The following is a 14804-nucleotide window of genomic DNA, read 5'->3' as shown; positions in this document are numbered from 1 at the left end:
AGACAAAATGTTAATTACATTTCAAAATGAATTGCTTCTCTTAGGCTACTTTACAAGTAATTACCAAGCACTCTGAAAAAAAAATCTTAGAAATTGGCTTGCATTTCACCAATTCAAAAATGCTCAAGACTAAGATATATTCTATTTATAACGAAAGATATAATTCTATTAGGTTTTATAAAACCTACAAAAAGTCTGTATTAAATTCAATAAATTTTAGTTGTTTTATACACAAACAAGCAGACCTGCCTTAGGCTCTGAGTAGACAAAAAAAATGTTTCAAATTCCTTTTCCCAAGAATTTAAGGTTTCTAAAGACATATGGTCCACAAAGAGAGGCACAATAAAACATACTGTTATGTGATATTTGAGGTAGGAAAGTCCATTACTTAGAGAGAAATCAAGGGAAGTTTTAGAGAGGAGTTGGCATTGAATTTAGGTTTTAAAGGATGGGTACAATATCAACAAATGAAATGAAAGAAAGAGGAATTCCTTGGCATATTGAATAGTCTAAGCAAAACCAGAGATGAAAAGGACAGGAACTGTTCCTAGGACAGAGAGCAAATTGGTTAGCTGGAAAGATAAGAATGACTTGAACTGTCAGGCAACAGGATACTATTACAAAGAAATTTAAGATAGAATGCGATACCAAACACAGTATCTATTAAGATAAGCTATTAACTTACTGTTGTATATATTAGTATATTTTCAAAATGCTTCCTATGAATAATGCATAAATAAATGAACCGTGAGCTTCTTGAGAAAAATAACTTTGTTTTTGCCTTTTGTTATGTCTGCAGCACCTACCCCACTGCCTGGTTCATAGTAGGCAATCAAGAAATGCTAGTTGACTTACATTCATGCCTCTGCATTGATTGACAAATGGGACACAATTTGATCTTAATCTGGCATTGAAAGTCTGTTTTCAGGATTCCTTTCTTGTCTTATTTCATATTAATTCTCTTCACATATACTATTGTCCAACCAGAGAGAAAATAACAAGGTTCTCTGTTGGAGAAACAGGAATAAAATTGTTCCAGGAAAATAAAGGAAGTACTATTGCCCTAATTATCATCTCTCCTCATACCCTGATGGAGATAGCCCAGAACTCTGAATCCCAAAGAATTGGGAAAAACAGTGTCTCTGAAATCACCAGAACTATTTCCAGTCCAAATACCACAGTAATTTTTGAAAGGAAAAAAGAAATTATGGTAGAGAAGAGATCTACCTCCTTCAGGACCACCACCATCAACTACTAACATAATGCTAACAACAGGCAGAGAGGAATGTAGGAGGCCTGAAAATGTAAACATTGTCTCCCCTACACTTCCAGACCATTAATCTTGTTTTCAAGCCATACCTCAAAAACATCATTCTATGGAGAAGGGAGTAGCCATATCGGGCAAGCAATTTAGGTTAGCTAAAACAGTAGAGGAGGGAGAGGGAGAGGGATAGGGAGAGAGAGACAGAGAGAGAGAGAGACAGAGACAGAGAGAGAGAGAGACAGAGACAGAGACAGAGACAGAGAGAGAGAGAGAGAGAGAGAGAGAGAGACAGAGAGAGAGAGAGAGAGACAGAGACAGAGAGAGAGAGAGAGAGAGAGAGAGAGAGAGAGAGAGAGAGAGAGAGAGAGAGAGACAAGTGTAGAGAATCTGGAGAACTGGCAGATCTGCCAGTTACTGGCAATTGGAACCCAAACAGGGACATGAAGCGAAAATGGAATGGCAGTGATAGAAGGGAGGGAGAGGGGAAGGAGGGAGAGGGAGGCAAAAAAAAAATCTGAGTTGTATGATACTGATTGTAGAACAATGAAAATTTAAAAAATATAATTATTTGAGAAATATTTAAATTAATAAAAATATATTTTAAAAAATAGCTGAAGGAGAAAGGAGAGGCAAAAGTCAAAGTTCTTAATTATCTTTCCAGAGGAGAGCTTAGAAAATGTCTTCATGACAAAACATTATTCCACCGATATCCTTTATTCAGTGATCTGCAGTTGGAGGAGTCATTTACATTCAAGCTCATATGTACATATTTACATATGAAGTATAAACTTAAGTGACTCATTATTAGTAAAGTATATGTCAAGTTTACAGGAGATGAATTTTATTTATAAATATTTCTTCTGAATCATTTCTAAGAAAGTGAGATCTTTAGAAATAACTCATAAAAAATAGAATCCTTGATAAGAATTGTAAGCACTAAAAAAAAAAAAAAAGCACAATTATTCAATAACCACAATGGGTTCTTTGAAAACTGCCTAGAAATAAAGATATGCAGAATTTCCAATATTTATATATATAAAGAAATTATCAAAGACAAAATAGTTGCATCTGATTGTTAGAAAGAAAGAATGAGATTTTACAAAGTAACATTCAGTGTTAGATTCAGGGAAAAAATATTCAACATAACTAGTTTGTATAAATATGTGATTATAAAAATATATACATAAGTGACATAAAATTATGAGTAGGGCTTATTCATCAATGTACATAAACTTGAAGAATATGACTAAAAGTTCATAAGGAATATTTTGTTAAAATTTATTATAATCAGAGTAATGAAAAATTTATGAATTTTTAATATTTTAAAAAATAATCTACACTAGGTGTAGGTAGAAAGAAGTTTATTTTAAACTGTTTATGGAAATGTGAATGACTACAATCCATTTTCAAATGTAATATACAGCTAGATCATATACAATGAATTACAAAGTTGTACAATTAGATGCAATTATCATAATGCTAAAGATGTTATTAATGAAGTAAAATACTTTCAAAAGATAACTTCAACAGTTTTACTATTTATGGAACATTCTTTTTATTAATGTCTTTTTATATCATTCATTTCTGAATTCTCTATTCCTTCCCCTGCTCTCCAACTGGACATTGTTGTATTCAAGATGAAAATTAAAGAGAAAAAATAGTAGATTAAAAATACCGACCAACATGCACATCGACCACATCTGACAATATGTACAATAGCACATGACTATAGCCCCCTGACTTTTCCATGAGAAAAGGGAGTATATTTTCTCAACTCCTTTCTACAACCAACCTTAGTCATTGTAGTTACATAGCAATTAGTTTCATTTTATTTTGGCTTTATATTTACATTGAAAATAGTGAATCAAAAAGTCATTGTAGCCTATTTCCTAGATATGTTTATTTCATCCTGTATGTATTATGTCTTTTCATGTTCTATGATTTTTTTCTGTCAGTTCTAAAAAGAGTGCAATATGTCATAAAATCGATGTAATCCAATTTATGTATCCCTTACCTAATATATTACTATATATTCTTTTCTACTTTTTAAAATTAATTATTTTTAGTTTTCAACATTCACTTCCATAAGGTTTTGAGTTTCAAACTTTCTCCCCTTCCCTGTCTTCCCCCCTCCCCAAGATAGTGTGTATTCTGATATAGGTTCAATTTATGCATTCATATTACACATTTTCACATTATTCATGTTGTAAAGAAGAATGAGAAATAATGGAATGAACTGCGGGGTGGAGCCAAGATGGCAGAGTAGAAAGACACACATATGAAGGGTCTCCCCACACAACCCGTAAAATACCTGTAGAGAGGAACTCTCAACAAATTTTGGAGCAGCAGAAGTGGAGAACAATAGAGCGGAGGAGATTTCCAGCCCAAGGTGACCTGAAAGACCCACGGGAAACGTAGGTTGCACTGGAAGTAGAGCAGAGAGCAGAGCCTAGCTCAGCCTTGGCCACACGAGGCTCATGAACAGCCCTTGGAGATGGAATCTCCAGTTGTGGATTCCCCAGTCCCAGCAGCAGCAGGTTTGTAGATCCCTCAGCCCACAGGTGCCAAAGGTCAGTGACGGGGTTTATTCAGCTGGCCAGGAAGGGAGAAGGGCCTTCCATAGCTCCAGCCTTAGGCAGCTGCCACAGAGGCTACATAGTCAGATGGCCACATGGGCAGGCAGGCGCAGCAGCCAGACCATTTTTAGATCGTAAAAACCCCTGAGAGGACATCAAAGATCTGAGCCTTGCCTCAGCCTTGTGTGGAGGCCCTAGGGGAGTTCGTCTTTGTCTCACCATGAATGGCAGCCCTGCCCATCCAGCTTATCTGAAAATCAGCCCCCAGCGCTGACTTGGAGGAATTGGAGGCCAAGTGGCTGTGGAGAGGTAACTGCTAAGATTCTAGGCACAAAAATCCCTCTCTGCATCCAGACTAGTATGCGCTTGATTGGGCCACCTTGGAGGAGCTGAGATCTTACAGATTCCCAGAGTATACGCTGCTCTTGACAAAGGACACAAAAGTCAAGTAACTGGTTGGAAAAATGCACCAAAAAAGGGAAAAAAAATTAAGAACGTAAAAAGTTAGTTTCTTGATGAACAGATATCTTCTCCCATCCTTTCAGATGAGGAATAACAATGCTTACCATCAGGAAAAGACATAAAAGTGAAGGCTTCTGTGTCCCAAATATCAAAAATAAATATTCAATGGGCTCAGGCCATGGAAGAGCTCAAAAAGAATTTTGAAAATCAAGTAAGAGAGGTGGAGGAAAAATTGGGAAGAGAAATAGGAGAGATGCAAGAAAAGCATGAAAAGCAGGTCAACAGCTTGCTAAATGAGACCCCAAAAAATGCTGAAGAAAATAACAGCTTTAAAAATAGGCTAACTCAATTGGCAAAAGAGGTTCAAAAAGCCAATGAGGAGAAGAATGCTTTCAAAAGCAAAATTAGCCAAATAGAAAAGGAGGTTCAAAAGTTCACTGAAGAAAATAGTGCTTTCAGAATTCGAATGGAACAGATGGAGGCTAATGATTTTATGAGAAAGCAAGAAATCACAAAACAAGACCAAAACAATGAAAAAATGGAAGACAATGTGAAATATCTCATTGGAAAAACAACTGACCTGGAAAATAGATCCAGGAGAGACAATTTAAAAATTATGGGACTACCTGAAACCCTTGATCAAAAGAAGAGCCTAGACATCATCTTTCATGAAATTATCAAGGATAACTGCCCTGATATTCTAGAACCAGAGGGCAAAATAAATATTGAAAGAATCCACCAATCACCTCCTGAAAGAGATCCAAAAAAGAGAAACTCCAAGGAACATTGTACCCGAATTCCAGAGTTCCCGGGTCAAGGAGAAAATATTGCAAGCACTAGAAAGAAACAATTCAACTATTACGGAAATAGAATCAGGACAACACAAGATCTAGCAGCTTTTACATTAAGGAATTGAAGGGTGTGGAATATGATATTACAGAAGTCAAAGGAACTAGGACTGAAACCAAGAATCACCTACCCAGCAAAATTGAATATAACACTTCAGGGGAAAAAATGGTCTTTCAATGAAATAGAGGACTTTCAAGCATTTTTGATGAAAGGACTAGAGCTGAAAAGAAAATTTGACTCTCAAACACAAGAATCAAGAGAAGCATGAAAAGGTAAACAGCAAAGAGAAGTCATACGGGACTTCTTAAAGTTGAACTATTTACATTCCTACATGGAAAGACAATATTTGTAACTCTTGAAACTTTTTTCAGTAACTGCGGTAGTTGGTGGGATTAAACACACACACACAGAGAGAGAGAGAGAGAGAGAGAGAGAGAGAGAGAGAGAGAGAGAGAGAGAGAGAAACAGAGAGCACAGGGTGAATTGAATAGGATGGGATCATACCTTAAAATAATGAAATTAAGCAGTGAGAGAGAAATATATAGGGAGGAGAAAGGGAGAAATGGAATGGGGCAAATTGTCTCTCATAGAAAAGGCAAGTAAAAGACTTTTCAGTGGAAGGAAAAAGGGGGGAGGTGAGAGTAAAAACATGAAACTCACTCTCATCACATTCAACTAAAGGAAGGAATAAAATGCACACTCATTTTGCTATGAAAACCTATCTTACAATACAGGAAAGTGGGGGAGAAGGGGATAAGCAGGGTGGGGGGGATGCTGGAAGGGAGGGCAGTGGGAGGAGGGAGCAATTTGAAGCCAACATTCTTGGGGAGGGACAGGATCAAAAAAGAGAATAGAAGAAATGGGGAGCAGGATAGGATGGAGGGAAATTTAGTTAGTCTTACACAACATGACTATTATAGAAGTCATTTGCAAAACTGCACAGATATGGACTATATTGAATTGCTTGCCTTCCCAAAGGGAATGGGTGGGGAGAGAGGGATGAAGAGAATCTGGAACTCAAAGTTCTAGAAACAACTGTTGAGTATTGTTCTTGCAACTAGGAAATAAGAAATATAGGTAATGAGGCATAGAAATTTATCTTGCCCTTCAGGAAAAAAGAGAAGATGGGGATAAGGGAAGGAAGAGATGTTAGAAAGAAGGGCAGATTGGTGATAGGGGCAATTAGAATACTAGGCGTTGTGGGATGGGGGAGGAAAGAAATGGGGACAAAATTTGCAACTCAAGATTTATTGTGGAAATGAATGTTGAAAACTTAAATAAATAAATTTAAATAAAAAGAAATAATGGAGGGAACCACAAGAAAGAAGAAACAAAACAAAAGAAAAAGAGGGTAAATAGTATGCTTCCATCTGCATTCAGACTCCAAAGTTTTTTTTCTGGGTGCATTTTGCATCATGAGTCTTTTGGAGTTATCAGATTTTTGCATTGCTGAGAAGACCTAATTCTATCAAAGTCAGTCATCACACAATGTGATGTTATTGTGGACAATGTCCTCCTGGTTCTACTCACTTCACAGAGCCTGAATTCATGTAAGGCTTTCTAGATGTTATTGAAATCTGCCTGCTCATCATTTCTTATAGCAAAATAGTATTCCATTACATTCTTATACCAGAAGTTGTTTAGCTATTCCCCAACTGATGGGCATCCTCTCAATTTCTAATTCTTTGCCACCACAAATGGAGATGCTATAAATATGTTTTGTACATGTGGGTACTTTTCCCATTTTATGGTCTCTTTGGGATACAGATCGAGAAGCAGTACTGCTGGGTCAAAGGGTATGCACAGTTTTGTAGCTCTTTGGGCGTAGTTCTAAATTACTCTCCAGAATGGTTTAATCAGTTCACAATGAATCAATGTTCCAGTTTTCCTGCATTTATCATTATCTTATTTTGTCATCTTAGCCAATCTGATAGGTGTTGTTTGGATCTGTTGTTCTGATTTGCATTTCTCTAATCAATAGCGACTTATAGAATTTTTTCATATCACTATGGATAACTTTAATTCTTTTAATCCGAAAGCTGCCTGTTCATATTCTTTGACCATTTATAAATTGGGGTGTGACATATATTCTCATAAGTTTGATTCAGTTCTCTATGTATTTTAGAAATGAGGCCTTTATCACAGACATTGACTGTAAAATTCTTTCCGAATTTTCTGCTTTCCTCCTAATCTTCATTGTATTGACTTTATGCAAAACTTTTTCAATTTAATGTAATCAAAACTATCTATTTTGCATTTCATAATGCCCTCTAACTCTTGTTTTGCCAGAAATGCTTCTATTCTCCATAAATCCAACAGGGAAACTGTTCCTTGTTTTCCCAGTTTACTTATAGTATGAGCCTTTATATCTAAATTGTGTACCCATTTTGAATTTATTTTACTATAGAATGCAAGATATTGGTCTATGGCCAGTTGCTGCAGTACTATTTTTCAGTTTTTCCCGGCAGTTTTTGTCAAATAGTGATTTTTTATCCCACAAGCTAGGACATTTGGGTTTTTTAAATAATAGATTACTACAGTCATTGACTACTGTATCTTCTGTACCTAACATATTCCACTGATTCACCACTCTATTTCTCAGCCAGTACCAAGTAGTTTTGATGATTGCAGCTTTATGATACAATTTAAGATTTGGTAAGGCTAGGCCGTTGCCCTGCATTTCTTTTCATTCATTCACTTGATATTCTAGACCATTTGTTCTTCCAGATGAATTTTGATATTTTTTTCTGACTCTATAAAGTAATTTTTGATAGTTTGATTGATATGCCAGTGAATAAGTAAATTAATTTAAGTAGAATTGTCATTTTATTATATTGGCTCAGTCCACCCATGAGCAAGTGATGATTTTACAATTATTTAAATCTGACTTTATTTGTGCAACAAGTGTTTTGTAACTGGGTTTATTTTGTCAGGTAGACTTCAAAATATTTTATAATGTCCACAGTAACTTTAAATGGAATTCCTCTTTCCATCTCTTGCTCTTATGCTTTTTTGTAATGTATAGAAATGTGTGTGTTTATGTGGATTTATTTTATATCATACAACTTTGCTAGAGTTTATTATTTCAAGTAGTTTTTCACTTTATTCTTTAGGATTCTCTAATTATATCATCATATCATCTGAAAAGCACAATAGTTTTTTCTTCTTTTCTTATTCTAACTCTTTCAATGTCTTTTTCTTCTCTTATGCCTAAGCTAACATTTCTAGTATGACATAGAATAACAGTGATAATGGACATCCTTGTTTCATCCTAGATCTTATTGGAATTACTTCTAGCTTATCTGTGTTACATATAATGTCTGTTGATGATTTTAGGTAGATATTGCCTATCATTCTGAGGAAGATTCCATTTATTCCTATGATTGCTAGTGTTTTTAATAGGAATGGTATTATATTTTGCCAAAAACATTTTTGGCATATGTTATGATAATCATATGGTTTCTCTTAGTTTTGTTGTTGCTGTGATCAATTATACTAATAGTTTTCTTAATATTGAAAAACCCCTGAATTCCTGGTATAAATCCTATCTGGTCATAATGTGTTATTCTGATGATAAGTTGCTGTAAACTGTTTTGCTAATATTTAAGATTTTTTCATCTATATTCATTAGGGAAATTGGTCTGTAATTTTTCTTTCTCTGTTTTGACTCTGACCAGTTTAGGTATCAATATTTATTATATATTTATATATAATATAGATTTATATCATAAAAAGAATTTGATAGAGCTGTTTCTTTGATTCTTTGCCCAAATAATCTATATTATATTGGAATTAATTTTTCTTTAGCTGTTTGATAGAATTCATTTGTAAATCTGTCTGACCCTGGAGATTTTTTCTAGAGATTTCACTGATGGCTTCTTCAATTTCTTTTTTTCTGAAATGAGATTAAGTCTTTTATTTCCCCTTCTATTTATTGAGTCTCTCTCTTTCTCTCTCTCTCTCTCTCTCTCTCTCTCTCTCTATATATATATATATATATATATATTAATTTATATAATAATTAATATATATTGTATATATTAAGTATTCATCCATTTCACTAACACGGTCAGATTTATTGGTATACACTTTAGTAAAACAATTCCTACTTATAATTGTAACTCTCTTTTCATTGGCAGCAAATTCACTTTTTTGATTTTTGATACTAGTAATTTGGTTTTCTTATTTCTTTTTTAAAAAATAAAATTAAATAAAAGGTTTTTTATCTTACTGATTTTTTTCATAAAAGTAACTCTTAGTTTTATTTATTGGTTCAATATTTGTTTTGACTTCATTTTTTTTAAAATTTGTCCTTTGGCAGAGCACAGCCAAGATAGTGGAGTAGAAAGACACGCTTACACATGGTCTCCCCACACAGCCCATAAAATAGCTGTAGAGAGGGACTCTCAACAAATTTTGGAGTAGCAGAAGTAGAGAACAACAAAGTGGAGGATATTTCCAGCCCAGGGTGACCTGAAAGGCCCACAAGAAACATCGGTTTCACTGGGCATACAGCAAAGAATGGAGCCCAGCCCAGCTTTGGCCATGGGGCGCAGCACGATGAGACTCTGGGAGGAGGACACCTCGGGGGCAGAATCTCCAGTCACAGCAGCGGGTACTCAGATCCCTCAACCCATAGGCACCAAATGTCAGTGACAGGGTTTTACCAGGTGGCCAAGAAGGAAGAAGGGCCTTCCCATAGCTCCAGCAGCAGGCAGCAGCCACAGAGGCTGCATGGCAGCCAGTACAGACAGCTCCATTGGAGTGTAAAAACCCCAGGGGGTGCTGAAGAGTTGAGTCTTACCTCAGCCCTGTGTAGATGCCCTGAGGCAGCTGGTCTTTGTCTTGCACTGAGTGGTGGCCCTGCCCCCATAGCTTGACTGAATCCCAACCCCCAGTGCTAGCTTGGTGGAACTGGAGGTCAGGTGCCTGTGGAGAGGAACCTCTGCTAAGATTCTGGGCACAATCTTCCCTGCACCCAGACCAGTACATGTTTGATTGTGCCACCTTAGAGGAACTGATATCTCACAGGTCCCCAGAGTATTCCCTACTCTTGACAAAGGACCCTAAACTCAAGTAACTGGTTAGGAAAATGCCCAAAAAAGGGAAAAAAAAATAAGACCATAGAAGGTTACTTTCTTGGTGAACAGGTATCTCCTCCCTTCCTCTCAGATGAGGAAGAACAATGCTTACCATCAGGAAAAGACATAAAAGTCAAGGCTTCCATATCCCAAACATCCAAAATAAATATTCAGTGGGCTCAGGCTGTGGAAGAGTTCAAAAAGGATTTTGAAAATCAAGTTAGAGAGGTGGAGGAAAAACTGGGAGGAGAAATGAGAGAGATGGAAGAAAACTATGAAAAGCAGGTCAACACCTTGCCAAAGGAGACCGAAAAAAATGCTGAAGAAAATAACATCTTGAAAAATAGGCTAACTCAATTGGCAAAAGAGGTTCAAAAAGCCAATGAGGAGAATAATGCTTTAAAAAGAAGAATTAGTCAAATGGAAAAGGAGGTCCAAAAGCTCACTGAAGAAAATAGTTCTTTAAAAATTAGAATGGAACAGATGGAGGCTAATGACTTTATGAGAAACCAGGAAATCACAAAAGAAAACCAAAAGAATGAAAAAATGGAAGACAATGTGAAATATCTCATTGGAAAAACAATTGACCTGGAAAATAGATCTAGGAGAGACAACTGAAAAATTACAGGACTACCTGAAAGCCATGACCAAAAAAGGAGCCTAGACATCATCTTTCATGAAATTATCAAGGAAAACTGCCCTGATATTCTAGAACAAGAGGGCAAAATAAGTATTGAAAGAATCTACCAATCACTTCATGAAAGAGATCCAAAAAGAGAAAATCCTAGGAACATTGTGGCCAAATTCCACAGTTCCCGGGTCAAAGAGAAAATATTGCAAGCACCTAGAAAGAAACAATTCAAGTATTATGGAAATACAATCAGGACAACACAAGATCTAGCAGCTTCTACATTAAGGAATCGAAGGGTGTGGAATATGGTATTCCAGAAGGCAAAGGAACTAGGACTAAAACCAAGAACACCTACCCAGCAAAACTGAGTATACTTCAGGGGGGAAAATTGTCTTTAAATGAAATAGAGGACTTTCAAGCATTTTTGATGAAAAGACCAGAGCTGAATAGAAAATTTGACCTTCAAACACAAGAATCAAGAGAAGCATGAAAGGGCAAAGAGCAAAGAGAAATCATAAGGGACTTACTAAAGTTGAACTGCTTACATTCCTACATGGAAAGACAATATTTGTAACTCTTGAAACTTTTTTCAGTATCTGGGCAGTTGGTGGGATTATACACACACACACACACACACACACACACACACACACACAGAGAGAGAGAGAGAGAGAGAGAGAGAGACAGAGAGAGAGAAAGAGAGAGAGAGCACAGGGTGAATTGAATATGATGAGATCATACCTCAAAAAAATGGAATTAAAAGGTGAGAGAGAAATAAATTGGGAGGAAAAAGGGAGAAATGGAATGGGGCAAATTATCTCTCATAAAAGAGGCAAGCAAAAGACTTTTCAGTGGAGGGAAAAAGAGGGGAGGAGAGAGAAAAACATGAAGCTTACTCTCATCACATTCGACTAAAGGAAGAAATAAAATGCACACTCATTTTGCTATGAAAACCTATCTTACAATACAGTAAAGTGGGGAAGAAGGGGATAAGCACGGTGGGGGGGGGATGATGGAAGGGAGGGCAGTGGGAGGAGGGAGCAATTTGAAGTCAACACTCTTGGGGAGGGACAGGATCAAAAGAGAGAATAGAAGCAATGGGGGGCAGGATAGGATGGAGGGAATTATAGTTAGTCTTACACAATATGACTATTATGGAAGTCATTTGCAAAACTACATAGATATGGCCTATATTGAATTGCCTGCCTTCCCAAAGGGAATGTGTGGGGAGGGAAGGATGGGGAGAAGGTAGAACTCAAAGTTTTAGGAACAACTGTTGAGTATTGTTCTTGCAACTAAGAAATAGAAATACAACAATGGGGTAAAGAAAGCTATCTTGCCGTTCACACCAAAAGAGAAGATGGGGATAAGGGAAGGGAGGGATGTTAGAAGAGAGGACAGATTGGTGATAAGGGCAATTAGAATACTCAGCATTGTGGGATGGGGGAGGGGAGAAAAGGGGAGAAAATTTGGAATCCAAGATTTTGTGGAAATGAATGTTAAAAAGTTAAATTAATTAATTAATCAATTTAAAAAAGCTACAACAAAAAAAATTGTCCTTTGGTTTTTAATATTTCTAATTTGATATTTAATTGTGGATTTTCAATTTGTTCTTTTCTAGCTTTTTCAGTTTCATGGGCAATTCATTGTGCTCTTTTCTGCCTTCTCCTTAACTCTTCTCCCATTACAATTTCTTTTCACCATTTAATTATTTTTTTTATCATTACTTCAGTTATTTATATGCACACCTTCTGTATACATTCCTTTAAATGTCTTAATAAACATACAGTTCTCTGGGAGTACAAGTATCATCTTCCCATGTAAGTATATAAACAGTTTGCATTATTAAATAACATGCTACCTTTTTCTTTCCTGTTTACCTTTCTATGCCTCTGTTGAGTCTCATACTTGAAGATCAAATTTTCCATTGAGATCTGGTCTTTTCATCAGAAAAGTGTGAAGTCCTCTATTTCACTTATGTCCTTCTCCTCCCATGAAAGATTATTCTCAGTTTTGCTGGGTAGTTGATCCTTGTTTGTAATCCAAGCACCCTTGTTTTATGGAATTTCCTCTCCCAAAGCTTCTGATCATTTAATGCAGAAATTTCAGGGTCCTCCATGGTTCCACAATCTTAGAATTGTTTCTTTCTCGCTGTTTGGAGTATTTTCTCCTTGACCTGATAATTCTGGAGTTTGGCTAAAATATTCCTTGGAGTTTTCAATTTGAAATCTCTTTCAGGCGGTGATCAGTTGATTTTGTCGATGACTGTTTGTTCCTCTGGTTCTAGAACCTCAGGACAGTTTTCTTTGATGAATTCTTGAAAGATGCTTTGTAGCCTCTTTTTTCCTTCATGTCTTTTAGGTGGACCCATAATTCTTAAATTATCTATCCTTGATCTATTTCTGGGTCAAGTGCTTTTTCAATTGTTTATTTTTCATTTTGTTTGACTGACTCTCATAGAGTCATTAGCTTCCACTTGCCCAATTTTAATTTTTAATAAATTGGTTTCTTAGTTGGACTTGGTACATACTTTTCCATTTGACCAATTCTACTTTTAAGGAGGTGTTTTCTTCATTATATTTTTTTTCATTTTGTCAATTTTATTTATGTTTTTTATAATATATTCATTTTATTTCTTTTTAATGCTCTACAATCACTACCATAAAACTTAGATATTTTTCCCCTCTACCTACTCCCCACCATGGCCCTCCCTCCCTGTGACAGCACACAATTCTATATATGATGTACCTATATGTTCCTATTGAATACATTTTCATTATAGTCATGATGTGTAGAAGAACTAAAATAAATTGGAGAAATCATATAAGAACCCAATAAATAATACACACACGCACACACACACACACACACACACATACACAAAAACAAAATGATCTGCTACATGCTGTTATTGAATTCCATAGATCTTTCTCTGAATGTGGAAGGCATTTTGCCTTAGAAGACTAAAGGGAATTTTTTTTTTAATGTCCTTGCATTGTAATGAACATCTGAGTCTAGCAGAAAAAACTCTAGCACACTGTGGTCGTTGCTGTGCACAAAGTTCTCCTGGTTCTTCTCCTTTAGCTCAGCATCAGATCATGTAAGTCTTTTCAGGCCTTTCTGAAGTCTTCTTGTTCATTATTTCTTATGGCACAATAGTATTCCCTTACATTCATATACCATAATTTCTTCAGCTATTCTCCAATTGATGGGCATCCCCTTGATTTCCAGTTTTTGCCCACTACAAAGAGTGCTGCTATAAATGCTTTTGTACATATGGGATCCTTTCCTATTTTTATGATCTCTTGGGGATACAGCTCTAGAAGTGATATTGCTGAGTCAAACGGTATGCACATTTTTGTAGCCCTTTGGGCATAGTTCCAAACTGCTCTCCAGAATGCTTGGATGAGCTCACAGCTCCACCAACAATGAATTAGTGTTCCAACTCTCCCATATCCTCTCCAACACTTATTATTTTCCTGTTCTGCCATGTTTGCCAATCTAATTGGTATGATGTGGTACCTCAGAGTTGTTTTGATTTGCATCTCTCTAATCAAAAGTGATTTAGAGCATTTCTTCATATGATTATAGATATCTCTAATTTCTTCCTCTGATAATTGCCTGTTCATATCCTTTGACCATTTATTAATTGGGGAATGACTTGCATTATTGTACATTTGACTCAGTTCTCTATATATTTTAGAAATGAGGCCTTTATCACAGACACTATCTTCAAAAATTCTTTCCCAGTTTTCTGCCTCCCTCTGAATTTTGATTGCATTGGGTTTGGCTGTGCAAAAACTTTTCAGTTTAATGTAATCAAAATTATCCATCTTATACTTCATAATGCTTTCTATCTCTTCTATAGTCAAAAATTCTTCCCTTCTTCATAAATCTGATAAATACATTATCCCTTGCTCCTCCAGTTTGTCCATGACATC

The sequence above is a fragment of the Notamacropus eugenii genome, chromosome 2 (assembly GCF_028372415.1).
Source record: "Notamacropus eugenii isolate mMacEug1 chromosome 2, mMacEug1.pri_v2, whole genome shotgun sequence".
Lineage (NCBI taxonomy): Eukaryota > Metazoa > Chordata > Mammalia > Diprotodontia > Macropodidae > Notamacropus > Notamacropus eugenii.
Note: the sequence above shows the minus strand (reverse complement) of the source record.